The 19,021-nt window shown below is 33.2% G+C and overlaps 1 protein-coding gene and 1 long non-coding RNA gene across 4 annotated transcripts in view; one reads left to right on the top strand and one right to left on the bottom strand.

Moving 5' to 3' along the window:
* LOC141460118 (voltage-dependent calcium channel gamma-5 subunit-like) overlaps positions 1–19,021 on the top strand; it is a 434,126-nt gene that overhangs the window by 270,706 nt on the left and 144,399 nt on the right. The window lies entirely within an intron of this gene.
* Positions 469–18,329, bottom strand: LOC141460774 (uncharacterized). Its single transcript, XR_012462369.1, has 4 exons — positions 18,012–18,329; positions 17,617–17,750; positions 9,955–10,076; positions 469–2,246 (listed from the first exon to the last, which is right to left on the bottom strand). It is a non-coding gene; the product is annotated as an uncharacterized lncRNA (long non-coding RNA).

The following is a 19,021-nucleotide window of genomic DNA, read 5'->3' as shown; positions in this document are numbered from 1 at the left end:
CATAGGATTTGTCCAAGTCTGAAAAATAGCCATTCGTTTCTGCAATCACCTCCTCGTTTGAATAAAATCTTTTTCCCGCCAGCCATTTCTTCATATTGGGGAACAAATAGTAGTCCGAAGGAGCCAAGTCTGGAGAATAGGGGGGATGTGAAACGAGTTGGAACCCTATTTCCATTAATTTTGCGACCACAACTGCTGAGGTGTGAGCTGGTGCGTTGTCGTGATGGAAAAGGACTTTTTTGTGGGCCAATCGTGGGCGTTTTTCTTGCAGCTCGGTTTTCAAACGGTCCAATAACGATGAATAATATGCACCTGTAACAGTTTTACCCTTTTCCAGATAGTCGATGAGGATTATTCCTTGCGAATCCCAAAAGACAGTCGTCATAATCTTTCCGGCCGAAGGAACGGTCTTCGCCTTTTTTGGCGCAGATTCCCCCTTGGTAACCCATTGTTTAGATTGTTCTTTGGTCTCAGGAGTGTAGTGATGTATCCATGTTTCATCCACAGTGACGAAACGACGCTTAAAGTCATGCGGATTCTCCTGGAACAGCTGCAAACCGTCCTTGCAACACTTCACACGATTTTGTTTTTGGTCAAGCGTGAGAAAATCACTCGACTTCCTCGATTCAAACGAATGCCAAACTCAAAGAAATAGACCGATCTGGCTGAAACTTGGTGTGTGTTCTTCCAAGAGATGCTACTAACTAAACATAACCTCGATATGTGCCAGTAGTGCTATCTCTCTGACTTTGCCCGGACTTTTCAAACGACCCTCGTATATATACATATATGTTTTAGTGGCAGCAAGTCATCCTCCTACAAAAAAATTGAAATGAATTAGCCTTTTTCGGATGTGGACCTTTCAGGCACGATTTTGTGTTTTTATTTTATTTTTATTAGAAATATTTACTGAGGATTTATCGCAGTTAATTGTGTTAATCATAATCTGCGTTGGTCAAAGATTGCGTTAGAAGTTCTGTCATAAAATCGACCTTAATTAATTAGTCCATTAATGCACTAGAATGCACTCTACTCCTCTTTACTTAACAACCCAAATTAAGCCTAATTAAAAATTATTAGTTTAAATAAATTTGACTCTTATAATGATTACAGGGCTTTTGCATTATTTCGAGTTTTAGTAGGATCAAATAACTGGTTACAAGATACTGAAGGTCCTAAATGTTTGCTTCTTTCTATTCTTTTTTGATTGGAATGGTTCTTTTTTTACTTTTCTTTGTATCAGCTTAAAAGCTTGGGAATTCAATAAAGAAGAATAAAAAAAAATGGACGGTATTCTATTTCTCCAAGTACATTTACAAAAAGTTTATCCTAAAACTTTAGTTCAAAGGTCTCATAGAGATATCAAAGCGGTATTGTAGGATAGAGGCGGAAAGCCAAGCGGACACTTCTTCCATCGTGGGGGCGGATAAAAAGAGAGCCAGATCCTCTTACGATCTACTTACAATAAAAAATGCAAAAAGTGCGGTAGTATGAGAGAAAAGAATACAAGTAGATAGAAAAAAACCGGATGAAAGAACACTTTTAAAGGGTTTCCCTACTCACTGTTGGCCCTTAGATAGGGCCATAACAGGATTGTGGGATATGGAGGTTCGTTAGGAACCCTTTGATTTTGCTGAATACTGTTGCGGATTTTATAAGGTTGAATTAAAGCTTGATTGAATAGTGGAAGTAAGGCAAGTGCAGCGAGTAGGGAAGAAGTTGAATGTTTCAGAGTTTTCTGTCTTTTAAAAGTTTTTGTATTTATGTTTAGTTCTATTGATTTTATCGCATAAAATTGTACAGTTTTATATCATTATTTCAAAACTGAACAGCTAGCAGAATCTTCTTCAATTCTCTTTCATAGATGTTCATTTACATACTATACTGTAATCATAAAATGTAATGCATTAAATACAATATGAAAACAACAATTTCATCTTTAATTTTTCATTATGCAAGTAAAAGGAAGTTGTGCGATCGAATAAAATTTGTGTTATTTTTTTTACAGGAAATAAATATTTTGATGTTCCATTAAGGCCATTTTTTTGACGAATGTCTTTAAATAATGAGCCCATCTTCTAGGATTTTCTTCATAAACTTCGTACAGTTAAACTTTATTTTCCTTTATGAGTATCTTTATAATTAAAAAATCGTAGAGGTCCCTTCTGACGTAAAACTTGTAAGATAGATAAACTGTATTTAAAAATATTTACATATCATTCAGAAAAATGAAGCATTTCCAATATCTGAAACATTATAATTTTCTTACACTATTTGCTTAGGAAAGTAGCTTAGGATAAGGACCGAAGGAGTTTTAAAACCTCTAGAGCTAAAACAGAAAGTTAAAAGAAAATATGTTTAAACCTTTTATGTCTGTTGGAAATGAAAAAGTCACAGGTGGCCATTTCTTGGCAGAGTGGATGACAATCCTAGAAGTAGAGAGAAGTTGCGGCAGATGGTTTTTATATAAACGAGTATTTATTATAGTAGAGTATCTCATGGAAGGAGTCTTCATGGTAAGTTTAGGAGAGACAGTTGCAACTTTGAAGAGTATGTTTTTAGTTATCTGAAGTTATCTTGATGTTACTATGACAAGTCTGGCTTCTAAGTGAAGCTGCCGTTAAGTGACATCGGGGCCTGATGACCACAGTAATAATAATAATAAAGCTTTATAATAAAGCCCTTTACCGAGAAAAAGCCTCTTCTTTTGGAAGAATAAGAGTTCGAATTGTACAGTTCATTTTAACAATTCAAAAGAATGCAAAATAATAGGAAAAAACAGCAAGCAATTAAAATAAATTAAATGAACTGTTAAATAAACAAAAATTAGAATGAAATATACTGAAAACAAAATAGACTGCATAATTTACAACAAAAAAATAACTAAAATATTACTTTCTTATACATTAATGTATTTTACTTCTTCATTAATAAATTTAACTTCTAGAACTCATAATTTTTTATAATTTTACTCCATACACCTCTATCTCTAGCTGTGGTCCACCACCCGCAACTCACTTTAACTGCCATCTCACTACCTGACGACCTCTTCTTCTTCTTCTTCTCGATTTCTTGGCGTCCACTCAGAACTTCTCTTTGCCCACCTTTTATCCACCATTCGAGCCACATGACTTGCCCATTTCCACTTTAATCCATGGGCCTCCAATTGTAAATCCACCATTTTCCCAAAATTTTCTTCGTACTTCGACAATACTTTTCTTTTCCTGCCTTTTTTACTACCAACATAATGCTCGAACATTTTATTTTTGATTATTTGAAGCCTATTGAAAAAAAGTATTTTTTGGTGAGGGCCCAGCTCTCTGGCATCCATACAGAATGTGATAACTACATTATGAAGGTATTATTTTTAAACGGACATCTTTGTGTGATATGACAGTAATGGGAAATGTGCCTTGTAGCCATTTTACCGGATTCATTTTATCGTAGATATATGGGTAAAGAAAATCAATTTGTGGGTTTAGTTACTCAATCCTTATTCTCTAATTAGTTCCTAGTTCTCTAACTGGGTTAAGTACAGTATCAGGATATACAAAAAACTAGTATGGACACTCATTCGACTTTTCCTTACCGCAGTTCACGTAATAACAATTTTTTTTTTTTGTTAAACCTTAAGTATGTACTGAAAATTAGTTGACTACAACTAATTCAACTAATCTACAATAAGTAAAATATCATCCAGTGAGTCAATCTTTCTTTGAAAGTTGGAATTTTAAAACATAATTAATCCTTGTTACATTTTAATAAGTCCATGTATCACACTGAGATACTCCTGGAATATTCCCTAGAAAATGTTTTTAAAAGAAAATTGTAGAATAATATGCCCAAAGAGATAGAAAGTTTAAAACAAAAAATGTACTATTTTCGAAAAAAAAATACTTTCAAGTAAAATCCGCTTGGCTGATTTCATTCGTAAGCTTATTGTCGGGTTCGATGGTGATAACTAAGGAACGGATTTTTATGTATTTAAAAATGCCAAATATTTAATTAAAATATGCATTTATTTTCGTCAATTATGTGGAAAATATGTGATTTTCTTAAAATATTTTCTGGAATATTTAAGTAAAATGGACATTTTTTTTTATGAAAATCGTGAAATGGTGGGATGATTGCATTTTTTGAGAACCTCACAGTTCAAAAGGAATGGCTTTGAATCCACATCAGCATCACTGTCAAGTTTTCCAATAACTGCATTGGCAATATACCTGCCCTCAACTTTCATCAATTGACACCCAAATCGGTTCATCTTTGATATGTTCTTGAATTTTGGTTAGTGTATCTTTATAGATATCTTCCAGGTAGTTTTTCCTCAGAGCGCTCTCGTCAGGCATTTTTTTCCCAATATAGGTCTCTAAGAATCCTTTGAAATGAGGATTTTTAAGTTTGTGGAAAGGGATATCTGCTCTAACCAAAGCCCGACACAGATCTGTACTCAGAGTAGACTTACTTGATAGAGATGTAAGGACGTCCTCTCTTTCTTTCTGTTTTTATTCTCTATGTGCGATCCGGTGGCAATATGTTGGGTGACTTGGGAACGTTGAGAGCAAGAAACGCGCTTGTCACAAGCTGTGCAGTACAAAATGTCTCCATCACTTCGAAAAAGTTCTGCTGGAAACTCGCGAAGATATTTAGCAACCAGTTGTTTGTTTGAGGCCGATGTTTGTGGCATTTCACCCAAAAAAGAATACACTAAGTGACCGAACGAAATGAATTGGACACTTCAACGAACGAGCTGAAAGAACAGACAACGTCAGACAACTTCAAAGAACTAACAAGTGCCCGTCACTGTTTAGCAGCATTCTGTGCAAATTACAACAACCATTGCCCACTGTGATTCACAGCCCTACAGTCTGTGGTTCACAGTTCCTGTCAACCACCTCCCAATTATGAAAATATGCCCAAAATGAAAAATATGAAAAAATATGTACATATTTTGATTAAATATGTAGAAATATTTATTTATTTTAATCAAATATGTATAAATATGCGATAACATCCAAATATGTGGAAATATGTGAAATAAAAGTAGACTCAAACGGCTTAAAAAGTGTCAGTATGAATACTTCAAGTAGAAAAACGTCTGTAAATTGCCTAGAAAAAAATATGTAAATACATACGAATCCGTTCCCTAGTGATAACCAAAGCCAATACTATATTTGAACTTTTCTGTATTTTCCATTTTAAAGCTTTGCTGGCCGTATAAGAAATTTGTAAAAACGTTTGTTTTAGCATTCAAAATTAATTGTTCACTAAATAATTCTTAATTCTTACTATTTGTAATTCTTACTACAGTGGAGTCTCGGTAATCCCTCATGACCGGGACCGGACACGTGACGGATAGTCGAATAGACGAATAATGGAAAAAAACAGGAAAATTTCCAGATTCTTTTGTTTAACGTGTATAAAACTTTGTATTAACTGGTACACATATTTTATACGTTTATACGCTTAAGCCTTAAAAGGTCAGGTACCTTTCATTATTCAATTCATTCTATTGTGTATTAAAATTAATGAATACAATACATCTAATCGGTTTTGTGGGCGGTTTTGTTTGTGGTTGATCTTTTTAGGGGAAAAAAAACCACAAACTGTCGAATGATGGACACGAGCATGTACCTAAAAGACAAAAGGAAAAAATCTCAAAAGAAAATATTCACACTGTGCGTCGAACGGGTTTCTTTTTAAAATATTTTTTTGGTTTTTTTTTTTTAAATTTTTAAATACTGAGGACAGTGACGGTTAATTGGAATTGAAAAGGGTGACGGATAACCGAGACTCCACTGTATTTCTTACCTCGTAGAAAACAGAACCGTACTGGACTCTGGACCCATTACAAGAGCTCATGAGATCGCTAGGTTTAATGGTCATTGCAAAGCACGTGGTGTGTTTTCCTCAGGATGACAGGAAACAGAGAGATTCCTCAGAGAAACTCTTGAACAAAGAGAGAGAGCTTACTCAAATTGAGCCTAGAAATGCCAATGCCAGAATTGAGTATGCCATTAACTGTTAGTAGATGTTAGTAGTTCCGTATGGTTCGTGAGTGAGTGTAGGACATTTGACTCGTTTACTAACCTTCGTTTATTCTATTACATAACATGGTGTCAGATAGTAAATGAGAAAAAGAAAACCTAGATGCTTTTTTTGAGACATCAGAAAAGAAATGATGACACACCTAACGACCTGACAAGCAGGTGTTAATGAGGTTAGCCATAAAAAGCAATTAAGTATAGAATACTCTTTAAAAAAAATTAAAATAAAAATAAAGTAAACTGCTAGCAGATTAAGCTTTTTGTGAAGTGTAGAAAAAAAAGAAAAAAACCCTAACATGGGTGTAACGAACGTCATGCTGAGTTATAACGTATGCTTTAGTTTTATCTTAGCCGGTGTAGAGGACGTTTTAATGAAACAAAAAAAGTTTTATATAACATATATATATATATATATATATATATATATACATAAATATATTTCAAGTGTATTTTTTCCCGGTATCATGACGTCCGAAAGGAAAGGTATAAGAGTGGATGATGGCCGCGCCAAGTGAGCGCTGACCACAACATACTGTTACCATGACCACTAGCCTCCGCGCCCAAACATTCAGGGTTTATCACTTTATAATGGATTTCACTTGCGAGCTCTCTTACAAATACTCCACATTTACCGAGCGAGCCAGAGAGAGAGAGAGAATTAATGTAAGAGAAATCCAGCGAGACAAGTGGTGGTGATAGGTGTGCGGATATTTCCCAGCCGGAAACTGGGTCGTTAGTACTCCCATCTCTTCTTCAGCCCGTCCGCAGGGACTGCTCGTTTTGGCTGACTATACTAACAAACCCAACCACTCCGGTGATAAAGCCCTTCATAACAGGTGAGTCGTATCCCACCTATATTCCTTTTTATTAATAAAATAAAATAAAATAAATATTTAAAATAAGCTTCGCTTACCGTTTTGTGTAAATCCTGGATTTAAAATGGTTGTTATCTTAAATATATTTACAAAAAAAAAAAAAATAGTTACACATTAGTCATTAATTGGGCAATTAAAATGCAATGAACTTTCTAAGTACTGTAGTTCAAATTAAAAAAATGCACAGCAAAAACACACTCTGTAACAATAAAACGCAACAGAGCGTATGATATGAATCATACCGAGAACCTCTCTTAGATTGTCGCTCAAAGTTAATGCTAAGAGTAAAATATATTCAAATATATTCCTGAGAGAGTTGCATCGAGATATTAAATTTATTATAAAAAGTTGTAACTATTTTCAACTAATAACCCTCCGATTTGTATTGTACGATGATCTTACGGAAATAACCTAAGATTATTGTTCTTAAAAAGGCAAATAACTAATTTTCATGTTGATTTTCTAAATCACATCCTGTTCAGGTACAATTACAGTCATAACATTCCCTCATTATTACCGCAGGTGACATTGCCCAAAGTGAAGCTAGTGGTATTTATCGCTGGGGTAAAAGAAGAAAAAGATACGAGAATTTTTAGGACAACTAAAAGAAAAGGAAGCCTCCTAAATTAAATGGAAACGCCTTAATAAGAAATACCGAGGATCGGTGGAGTTAACAGATGTATAATAGTACAAAAATTACACCTAGATTATAACGTCAGCTAAAAAAAAACAACAAAGAACTAAAATTTCTGTGGACAGTTCAAATTCATTAAGTAGATGTAAGGATTATCTTCTAAAAGAAGCTTCTGAAAAAAGATGAATGCGAAGGCAATGACGTGAATTAACAAACGAGAATTAAGCGGAGAATCTTTTTTGTTTCAATAGAGTCCTAAAAACTGAATGACTAGTTGTGGTACATGTTAGTAATGAATCTGATAAGGTAAAGATAAATCCAGCGGAGATGAAAGGATACGTTGACTCAGAGAAGATGACTGGATTATGTTGAGAATCTGGGAATGAAACTTGGAAGGTGAATCAAAGTCATACTGAAGCGATAGATTAAAAATTTAAAACAAGAATACGGGAAACAAAAATTAAAAAAGGTAATAACGAAATTACAGAAGAAAAATAAAAAAGTGAAGACATACTTTATGTTACAGGTACAATATAGGTGGATGAGAATATAGAGAGAATTCGGCGTACAAGGAGGCAAAAGGGAAACAATAAATAAAATAATGAAAAAGAAAAAAAAAATAGTAGGTACAGTAACTTTTGGTCGAATGGGAGTGCGGTTTTGATGAAAAAGTGGTTGGACAGACCGAAACTTTTGGCAAGGATCAGGTATTGGAGAGTGAGTTATAAGCTAGATAAACTCTTGTAGATCAAAGTGTAAGGGTGAATAACAGCTGTACCTCCAAAGGTAGAACACCAACTCGAGGGACAACCTTTTGTCCGAGGAGAAATTGTTAAAAATACAATAATATCTGAGAGCTTTTAATTTATTTATCATCCTAGGGTAAACTAATATTGAAAAAAGTTAATGTATTGATTTACCATATTAATAGTATTAGTATCTATACTGACGAGCAAAGATTTCAATATATGAATATGTGAAGGAATAGGCTGTAGTTCACTTCTGTTGAAGCAAAACCCCGAGTATTATATTAATTATCTTTTTGATTCTATGTATGTTATGATCTCAAACAGTTCCTGACGTTTTACGCTTTTAATCCGGAGCAGAACTGCAGGATGAAGCCTTCGTTCGCTCTGGCATACTTGTATGATACAGGTTTGATTTGAGCTGTTTTCTAAAGCGGGCACCATCAAGTATCCGATTCCCAGATTAGATTAGAACGTTAATCCTTGTATTTTGGCTTTAACAGGTTTGACACACACCAGGTTTTATTAATTTGAATTGTCAAATAGCATTGAGAGAATGTCGAATGGAAGTCACATCACTTTACTCCCTAGAGTTTTTATTAAAATTCAAGTTACAAATTAATGAAACTTCTGATTGACTTAATTGATAAATGTATAACTACCATCCGGCCATACTTTTTCTCTCCGTTCTCAGATTTTTATTTAAGTATATAAAATGAAACTGAATTATAGAAATAAAGCAAAAATAAAATAGTTCATTAATGATGAATTGAATACAAATGAATCCTAAGAATAAAATATATTCAAATATATTCCTGAGAGAGAGTTGCATCGAGATATTAAATTTATTATAAAAAGTTGTAACTATTTTCAACTATTAACCCTCCGATTTGTATTGTACGATTATCTTATAGAATTAACCTACTCGTATGATAGTTATTGTTCTTAAAAAGGCAATTAACTAATTTTCATGTTGTTTTCTAAATCACATCCTGTTCAGGTACAATTACAGTCATACCATTCCCACATTAGCACTTCTATTTTTGCAACTTACATAGACAACAAAGTATCACGCAAACTTCAATTTTGCTGAAATAACAGACTAGTCCCGCAAATCGAAATTCACATAAGTCACTGACCAAAATCTGTTCGCTTCGTTGACCGCATCAAGCCATATCTTTTAAAAAAAAAAAAGGTACCAAAATACTGAGAAAACTCTAACCTCTAAAAAACTGACAGTCATCTTTGAAACCTTATTACTCCTGACTCCTGTAAATATATTTAATCCTCTTTTAATGATTTACACTTGGCCCAAATGAATGCGAGCTAATAATACTGTAAGATTTACAACATAACGGCGTTGCTTATCGCCTTGGGAACACAGTGGTTCGTAGGGAATGAACAAATCCATTAGAAGCTGGATTAACAGCCAGTTGGTATTTTTAAGTGCGCAATTGGGGGTATTATCTTGTTTGTTTTCATTATTTATATTTTAAATTTTAATACCGAAAAAAACTGTCCAAGAGAAATAAAGGTTTTTCTTTCTATCTCATTTTTCGAAAATAAGAGTGAAAGATTTATAAGTAAGGGTTTAGCTAAGAGCAATAAATCCAAAGCTGGACAAGATTGTTTACTACAAATAAACGACTCACCAAATAAGAATCTCTTAAGGAAAACTATCTTCTGTAAAATAATTTATTGTCCAAATTCATTCTTGGTTTGGTAATCGTCAGTAGTTGTCAATAAATAGTCTTCATGTTCTTGTGCTGCGAATCTAAAAATAAGTTATGGTGCGTTCTTAATTTATAGAGTAACATACATGTTGAATAATGTTGGGCTAAGTGCACTTATATCCACGACATGGTTAAGATTCTAAAATTAATTTAATTGATCGTAGTATGTCCTGAAAATATTAGGGTAATTTCAATAAATTTCCACAAGATACCGTTGTTCGTGTGTGTTGCTTGCTTTTACCGCTGCTATTCTCTTAGACCACAAAGAGAGTCGGTACCACCATGTCTTCCTTACCCTTTTAAGTGTGTATGTGATTGTCAGCGAAAGCTTAAGTGTTTAGGGAGTAGTACATATTTGCCAGAACGGTGGCAAGTGGATGGAGGAACAAGCAGGGGAACTTCCATTACAAAGTGCTCATCCCCCCCCCCCCATTTAGAGCGTGGGAAAGTATACATTGTTGTGATATGCTTGCTTTCCCCCATTTGCCAAGTATTCTACTGTTTACATACAATTCAAACATTATGCTAAATTTGTATGTACGGAGGGGATGTTATGGTTTTCTTCTTGTCTTTGTTTATTCCAAACGAAAAACAGTATGTAAAAAAAAGTAATCCATAATTTTCAGAAAAAGAAAACATATAAATTTACAGAATACTGATTAAAAATAAGCAAATGATGGGCGTCTATTGTTCAGGTACTTCTCTTTGAATGTGTGGATTAAAAAGTGGTTAAAAGTCTGAAAAGAAAGGCTCAGCGGCTTCAGACTTTTTATCACAATGATTTTTGGGTGATTCAATATTTTCATTGACCAATCCGAGAGGAACATGCGAATAGCGTTGCTTACAAATTTAAAGTAATGTATGCACTGCCACGACTCTATTAAGATTTAAATCCATTCATCGTCTAAACAGAAGATCAAGATTCTTAAAATGATGGAAAATGAGAATTTGGGAGTCAACCAAGCCCGCGCATAAATCGACGGTAAACTAAAATGGGTAATACTGGCCCAGGGACACTAAGCGAGACAGATAATAACAAGAAAAATGGTCTATAGCTACCTAAAAGGCGACTGAACGCTAGTCGCCACAGACATTTCCATCGGCTGAAAGGGATAACAAATAGTTAAGGACCTTTATTCATTTAGAAAGAACCCAGGAACTTTGCTATCTGGGCTTTTAGAATGGTCGAAACGGTATTCGCTATTCCCTAACTCATTGCCTCTCTTAGCCTAGCAAGGTTCTCATTGTAATGAGTTTAAACAGTTTATCTGTATGGACCCTGACAACATAAAAGGCTAGAAGTTGCCAACAATTTAGTCATTAGTTACATCTCCAGTGAAGAATCTGAAAAGAAAAATCATATTCAAAGAAATTGTTCTTCAGTACAGTGTTAATATCAGCTCAAAGTAACATGTTTTTCAATAAATTTTTCTACGATGATTAATTGTTAAGTTTACAGATACATAGTTGATTAAATTTTTATTTTTCTTGTCACAACAAACCACAAAATTATTCCACCTAGTCCACCATGTGAATCTTTTATAATTGTAAGTGTAGTTTCTTTAAGTGATTACTATATTTTAAGAAATGATTTTCATAAAATACTATAGTATCAGCTTGCTTTTAGCATACTTCGAGCCAATAGTTTACCTGTGTGAAGATATATCGCTGTAACCAACTATCTAAACTACCGACCATCGCTCAATGGCTTTAAGGAAGTCCTGTTCAAGTTTTTTTAAAATTGTAGCCACGGTTAAACAATTCTGCCGTAAACTTTTGCCAAAATCATCCCAATAAGAGTGTAAGAAATTATTCAGTAAAGGTAGTTGCAAACATTAAGAGTATAATAATACTAAGTAGTATTTAGGAATTTTTTGATAGTATTAAAAAAAAGCAAGTTTTTTTTTTTTAGCCAAGCACTCTCAGATGGCCCTTAAACAATAGCTAATAAGGACTTAGTGCAAATATTGTGGTGCTGGAAATTAGCTAATGAGGCAAGCTAGTTACGTTACTTCAGGAGGGTATGAACCGGTCACCTCTCAGGGGAGCCAATATAATGAGACCCTAGCTACTTCAGTGTTAGTAGATAGTAATCTGGACCACAAGTTCCAACTGCAGGTACTTTACTAAAAACATCCTACCTTATGGAAATAGTTTCAAACATAAAGTCCCAAATAGCTGGAATGATATTAGTCTTTATGTGTTTGTATGCTGTGAGTGGAGATGTGCTTAGTACGAAAGATGGGAGAGAGTGGAGCCTGGAAGATCTCTAGAGAGATTTTGTTGGGAAATAACCTTCTTAAAATAAGCACTTTTCCACAATAATGTGGTTTTTTAAAAGCACCTTTATTTTTTTTTGTAGAGTCCATTTATGATGAGTTGAAAGGATTTATGGTTATTTTAGAAGGCAGTTTGGGTGTCGTCGTGCGACACTCCAGCCGTAAGAGTGGATAAAAAAATATTAAAATATCCAGCTTTTATCTCTAGCAAAAAATCTCTTGTTTTTCGCAGTATTGTTATTTGTTTAAAGTATTATATTACACAATATATTATATAAATTAAGGATGACATATTTTCCTCCATCAATGAGGAAAGAAAAGAATGAAATATCTATTTGAGGACTCCTCTCAATAAAGAATTTTTGAAGAAATAAGGAAATTGGGACAAGTTTTTTACTACTTTTGTTGTCCACGGTAGCCGAGCGGTTAGAGATAAGACCTGCAAAGCTAAGATATATTGTTAGTGCTGGGTTCGATTTCCAGTCTAGGCCTTGGATTTTATTTAATGTTTAATATGAGTGCTAGTCGCCTCTGTCCACAGTTACAGCAACGTTCACACGAGCCTGACACCTCGAGCTGACTCCGCAGAATTACATTAATAAATACACTTATTTTTCCCACATTACTCTCTTATGCAGATTGCTCTCTTATTCTGATGTATTCTTAATCTTTTTACACGCTCTCCTGCAATTGTATTCTTGTCAAACCCTCCGAGCTGTTAACATCTAATTTTGCTGTTAAATAAATTTTTTTAAAAAGCTCTTCTCTCTTTCAAATGTCATAACTCACGACACCTACATAATTGGTAGTTGGACGTAAAGTCCGCCTGAAAAAAATAGGCATTACTTTACTTAACTTTTACTATACCATACTATACCATTACTTAAAATTGGAAACAATTACTGATAGAAAAAGATAGAAAAAATTATATTTCAAGGGTGAGCAAGTAATTGTACGAATAACATCGTTTTGTATTGACCATTGTATTGGGAATTAGACAATCATCCTGCTTAATTAGTAATGAGAGTCTGTGATCATGCGTCATAATCTATATCAAATACTATTTCAGCTAATAAATTGATACAACTAAGGAGAAAAGTAGATTAACCAGCTGCGATATATCATTTTCGATTCCCTGTAGATTGGAACAATTGGCAGGCACTTAACTTGATTAACGTCAATTAGCTAAATATTTCCCCAATTGGTCAGAATTTTGGCCGTAATACAATTGTGAGTTTAAAATCCAATTGGCTACATTTTTTTTTTTTGTTCATTCTCGTTTTTTGTCTTTTAGAGCAATTCTAGAAGATAGATCTTTTCCTATCTAGCATAAACCCGAGAATTTTCTTAAAGACGAAGAAAAAGAATAATCCGGATGTTAAATAAATCAGGAGACATTCCTACAAAAGTTTATTCTTGCTTTCAGCTTTTAAACGTGCATGATAACCAAATATAGCATTTTTGTGGAATAAAAATGGGCTAGCATATCCTCATCTAGTTACAGTGTTTCGCATACAGTTTGTCTTTATGATGTTTGATGTATTGAAGCAAATGCTTCAAGGCACAAGCAGTTAATTTATTTAAAGAAATATAATGATAACCTAGGGGACTTAGGAAGACGCACTTTAAGAAAATTTTAATTAATCAAATCAAAACTTACGAATAAGTTGAAAATATAGAACTATGGAACCAGAAAAACAATGGTAACATCTAGAAACAAACGCGAGACTGGCAGATTTATAGAAGTTTTTTCCCTATCAAAAAAAAAAATCTATGATTAGACAGATATTTATCTTTGATTTGCTGTTCTTGACCAGCAGCGGCTAACGAGATGGACTTCTGTGCTGGACTTAACTTACCATCTCTTTAGTATTCAACTGAACGGTCGCTCGGTCTCTTGCTACCGAGTCAAAGATACCCAATGCTGTTGCGGGAGGCCCAGTGACCGCCCTAGTTCAAATTAGAAATCTTAACTCTAAAGTAGTCTCTACTCCACATCGTGACGCCACCTCAGTTTCACAGAGTTTCGGTAGCTAATTGCCGTCAACTTGGTGCACAAACTACACGCGCATAAGTATTAAAGGGGTCTCCAGAACTGCAAAATAGAACTTCTAAAGTATAACTTCGGAATAATATACAGATCTACTAACATTTTATAAGGAATAAGTTCTAATAAATTCATGTTAGAATTCTAACTATATAGTAAATAGGTTTACCAGAAATGCTGCTAAATTATATAGATTTCTGCGTAGATGGGCATTTTTTTGAAAACAGAGAAAACATGCGCATGTGTATATAAAATTGGAAACAATTACTGATATAAAAATCTAATTCACTAAATTTTTCTTTGATTTTAATTGATTATTATTTACTCATTTATCTAGCAGTACATGTCAGTTGGCATACCCTATATATCTGCCAATACAAAGCATCCCGTGATAAACAGCCAATAAAAGGGGCCAGAATTGGAACTAGAGATTAAGTCTTAATTCGTTGACATCCCACTTTCAATTCTGCCAACCCACTGTACAGTGTACAGTATTACATCTCCCAACCGGGGAACTAATGCTAGTTGCAACAGTCCCTTCTTGCATTATACAATGTCAATGTTACAGTGTCTATTTAGAAAGTGGGATAACTAACTGTAATTCATTTGTTGTTCCAGGAAAAGTTTTTAATTTTATCTGATCTTTTTTTTTTTTTTTTTGCTTTGATATGTACCAAAATCTCAGAACTCTTTACAATTTTTGTTTCAGAGTAGAATATTGGCTTATGAAAGTGCATAACCTTTTACGTTAGGTCCAAAAACTGAATAATGCTCTAATTTAATCTGGTTTTTTGGTCCAAATTTAGCGTGCTCCCAATGATCTGATTAAACCTTTTTTGAAGCTTAGTTCTAAAAGCAGACCTGCAAAGCTAATATGCATTAGTAATCAGCGAGTTTTGTCTGATAAAAAGATGAACATCTAAAATTACTTGTTACAAGTTACTCAAAAGAACAGTATTGTTTGCTCCTAAAATTATCAACAAGAGAAGCATTAGTTTACTTCAGTGTTCCAGCATTGGGCAGCGCGATTAACAGGCCCTTTATTAAACGATAATTAATCTTAGAGCCCAGTTTAGACAGAACTAATCAACTGATTGTTTCCTCTGATTACTGAAGTGGTTTGGGAACTTCAGCACCGAAAGGATAATAATTGCCACACTGTATATAACATTATCACACAAACACATTGCCACCGAAAAACAGTCCATCTCGCACTTGATGCGTCTAATTATAGTGTAAACTAATTATAATTTGCGTTCAACAAGTCTACAATTAAACTCAAGGGCACTGCTTACTGTTAAAACTTAATATTATACTCATCTTACTAGAAGTTACGTTAGTAACTCCCTAATTTCTTGTAAGATGTATCTTCTAAAGGAGGGATTTACTGGGAATGTTTAATAAATTGAGGGTGTAGATTAACCATTATTTCACCTAGAACCTTCTAATTCTGTTTGAAGTGCAAATTAGTCTAACGACAAGAAAACCAAAATAGACTAAAGTTGTCAACAGTTTAGACCAACTTTATGTTCATTCCACTCTTCTCTAAATTTGTGTTAAAAAAGTTCTTACTGTTATTTGATTCTAATAACAATGTCCAAATTTTTTATTAATAATTTGTTATTATTGCAGATACAATCTTTTCTGTTTCTAAATTACAGGAAATGTTGATGTGTAGTGAAGCACAAGTATTGTATTATTAGGTTTGTTCTTTGATTCTTCAAGCTGGAAGACTTAAAATTTGCTTGAAAGTATTGAGCCATATAAATCTTGTTCAATTGAAAGAGTACTATCAAGCCGAACTGTTTGCCAAATAGTTTTAAATAAATTTTAAGTTTTAACAGATGGTTAAACTTCCTGTAATGTGTCATTTCTGTATATTCTACAGCTTCACCAATAAAACAATAAAATAAAAAGCATTTGTGAGACTATAATTCCAAATTGGAAATAAATCTGTTATCCATCAATGTCACTTAAGGGAGGAGAAATTTCAATATTTTGAGATTTTCTTGTAAAAGATTCTTACAATTTTAAATGAACTTAGAAGAGTTGCTGAAACACACAATAGTGTTAATCAATCGAAATGCATTGATAGGGCTAACGTAAAATTAAGTATAACACTTTTCACTTTTCTTAAAGTGAAGTAATGTAATGCCTATTTTTTTTTTTTTAGGCGGTCTTTACATCGATTGAGGTGTCGTGGGACAGAGGCAGATAGCAAACATACTTTATTGTAAATTTCTTTTATTTACCTTTAAAGACCGAGGCCGGAATTCAAACTCAATACCACAATGCATCTTAGTATTGCTACTAATCGCAATAAGTTTATGAGTAAGAACCCTAGAGAAAGATAATAGAATAAAATTAACTTCGTAGGAGTGTTCAGATTTGTTTTGTGACCTCAAACCTTGTTTGTTAAACTGTAATTGACGTTTCTTAAAAAGATGTTCACTTATAAAAAATAGTATAATGTACGTTTATATATATATATCTTCGAGGAATGAACAGTAATTTTAATATTATTATCAGATGAGAGCAAAGAAATAATATTTTTCTGTGAATAAAAATGTTTGAAAATGGTTGAAAAGTATGTTGTTCATAAAAATATATTATTAAGAACGATGGACAAACAAAAACCAGAGAGTACCCTTGTCGTCCCATTCTCCAGAACGGGAAAAATCCCTGAACACACTCTGATTTCTGTTTTTCCTACATATAAGGTCACCAGTAGAAAAAAAAAAAAAATCTATTCTCGTTTTCATTGTTTTCCTGACCTGATACTTTTTTTTTAGGATCTAGTTTTCTTTCTTTCCCAGCAAGTAATTTTAATTTGTTGAATTCTTTTCTCCAGAAGTTTTTTGCTCGTTTGCTTCCACCACAACTTTCTCATTATATTGTTAAAGTATTAAAAACCAAAATGAACAAAAAAAAATAACATTCTTTTAACATTGCTACTTTAATTTTTATCCTACTACGTATATACACTCTTTTTTTCAACAGTGTACTGGTTCAATTAATTAAAATAATACTGTTGGCCAATAAAGAACTTTCCGACTTTAAAATTTTAAACTTTTTTTTTTGTTTTTAAACTAAAAGCAGTTGTTAATGCTTCTATAGTCAAACATTTTTCTGACGTTCACTATTGTGATTTGTTTTTATCTTTGAAGAATGGAAACTTAGTTATTTTTGATTTGTTTTTATCATTTAATTTATTTTCTGGAATTCAATGTCTAATTTGTAAAACGATAAACTTACATTAGTATACATTAAACAGGTGTTTTACTTTCTCGGTTTGAGTCCAGTTAGTTATTTAATGGGATTCTTAAGTTGCAGTTCTCTGAGATCTTCTTTAAAAAGAAATGCTTCTGGCAAATTGTGAATAACATGTCCTGTGAAGATAAGTACTATAGAAATAGTTCATTAGAGAAGATGTTAAAAAAAATAAAAATAAATTTAAAAAAAAGAGACGAGATAGGGTCAGAAAAGAAGAAGCTGTAATGGTATGGAAATTTCAGTAAAATGGAGAGATGGCCAGAAATGGTGAGAAAGGGTTGGCAGATTATTTCTGCCAAAATAGAATCCAGAATCCTGTTAAAAGCAGGTTATAAATAATAACAATTCTATGTATTAAAGTATTAATTCTTACTCACTCGAATAAATATTTGTTAGAAATTTGCGGGGAGAAATGGTGGAGAGGTACACTAAACTTGGGCAGGATTAACTTGCCACTCATGTAATATATTCAACCCTTTTACAACTGCCCTACCGGACAGTTTTAATATTTTATTTTATTTTTAAATTTAAGGCACTGAACAGCTGAGGTTATTGGAACCCTGCTACTTATTGTATAGAATAATAATAGCATGAATCCATCAGTTCACTTATAAAGATGGTATCCACTAATGAATGTGATAGATATATTTTAAACATTAGTATTAAATTTTGTCTTTTTCATATTATATGAAACGATTACAGTTCAATAGCGACTATTTTTTTTGTACACTCCATTATTATTTTAAAAATTTAATGTCTATTTATTGAAATATACCCATAAAAGCATCTCGCATGCAAACCAGTATGTTATTATGAAATTCATTTAGAAATAATGGCTTCAAGATATTTTATAGCTTTGTTTAGATGTAAACGATGTTAATATGCCCATTTAGGTTTACTATAAAACCAAAATATTTAGCATTTTATGCAGATATTTGTGGCAAACACACTGGCTGCTTTTCTCTCTCACTTTCAGTTATGGGGCTGTAAATAACAATCTGCGGCAGGAATAGGGGGAGTTAAAGAGGCTCAACTCCATCCACACGTCCCAAGATAATGATCTCTAAAATGGGAGAATGCTTTAGTGTTATGTCTTTGTTTTCTCTCTGGAAATAAGTGAATTTTTTTTTGTTTATATACTTCACAGACCGTTTGGACTTTACTATTATTTATTTATTTATTTTTTGCAGTAAAAAAAAGAAAAGAATGGAAGGTTATAGAGCATAAATGCAGATTTGCAAATGACGTTTTCAGCAAAATAAATCTTTTGAACCGTAGTTTAGAGTGAACGGTTCAAAAATAAGCTGTGCGCATGTTATGATGGTCATCTACATTTTGATCAGGATTCCAAAAATAAAATCATATATTATTCTGCAAATGTTCCACA

Source organism: Rhodnius prolixus, unplaced genomic scaffold (assembly GCF_049639745.1).
Source record: "Rhodnius prolixus isolate KJV_2025 unplaced genomic scaffold, Rpr scaffold_6, whole genome shotgun sequence".
In the NCBI taxonomy this organism is placed as follows: domain Eukaryota; kingdom Metazoa; phylum Arthropoda; class Insecta; order Hemiptera; family Reduviidae; genus Rhodnius; species Rhodnius prolixus.
Note: the sequence above shows the minus strand (reverse complement) of the source record. Positions and strands in the feature narration are given on the sequence as shown.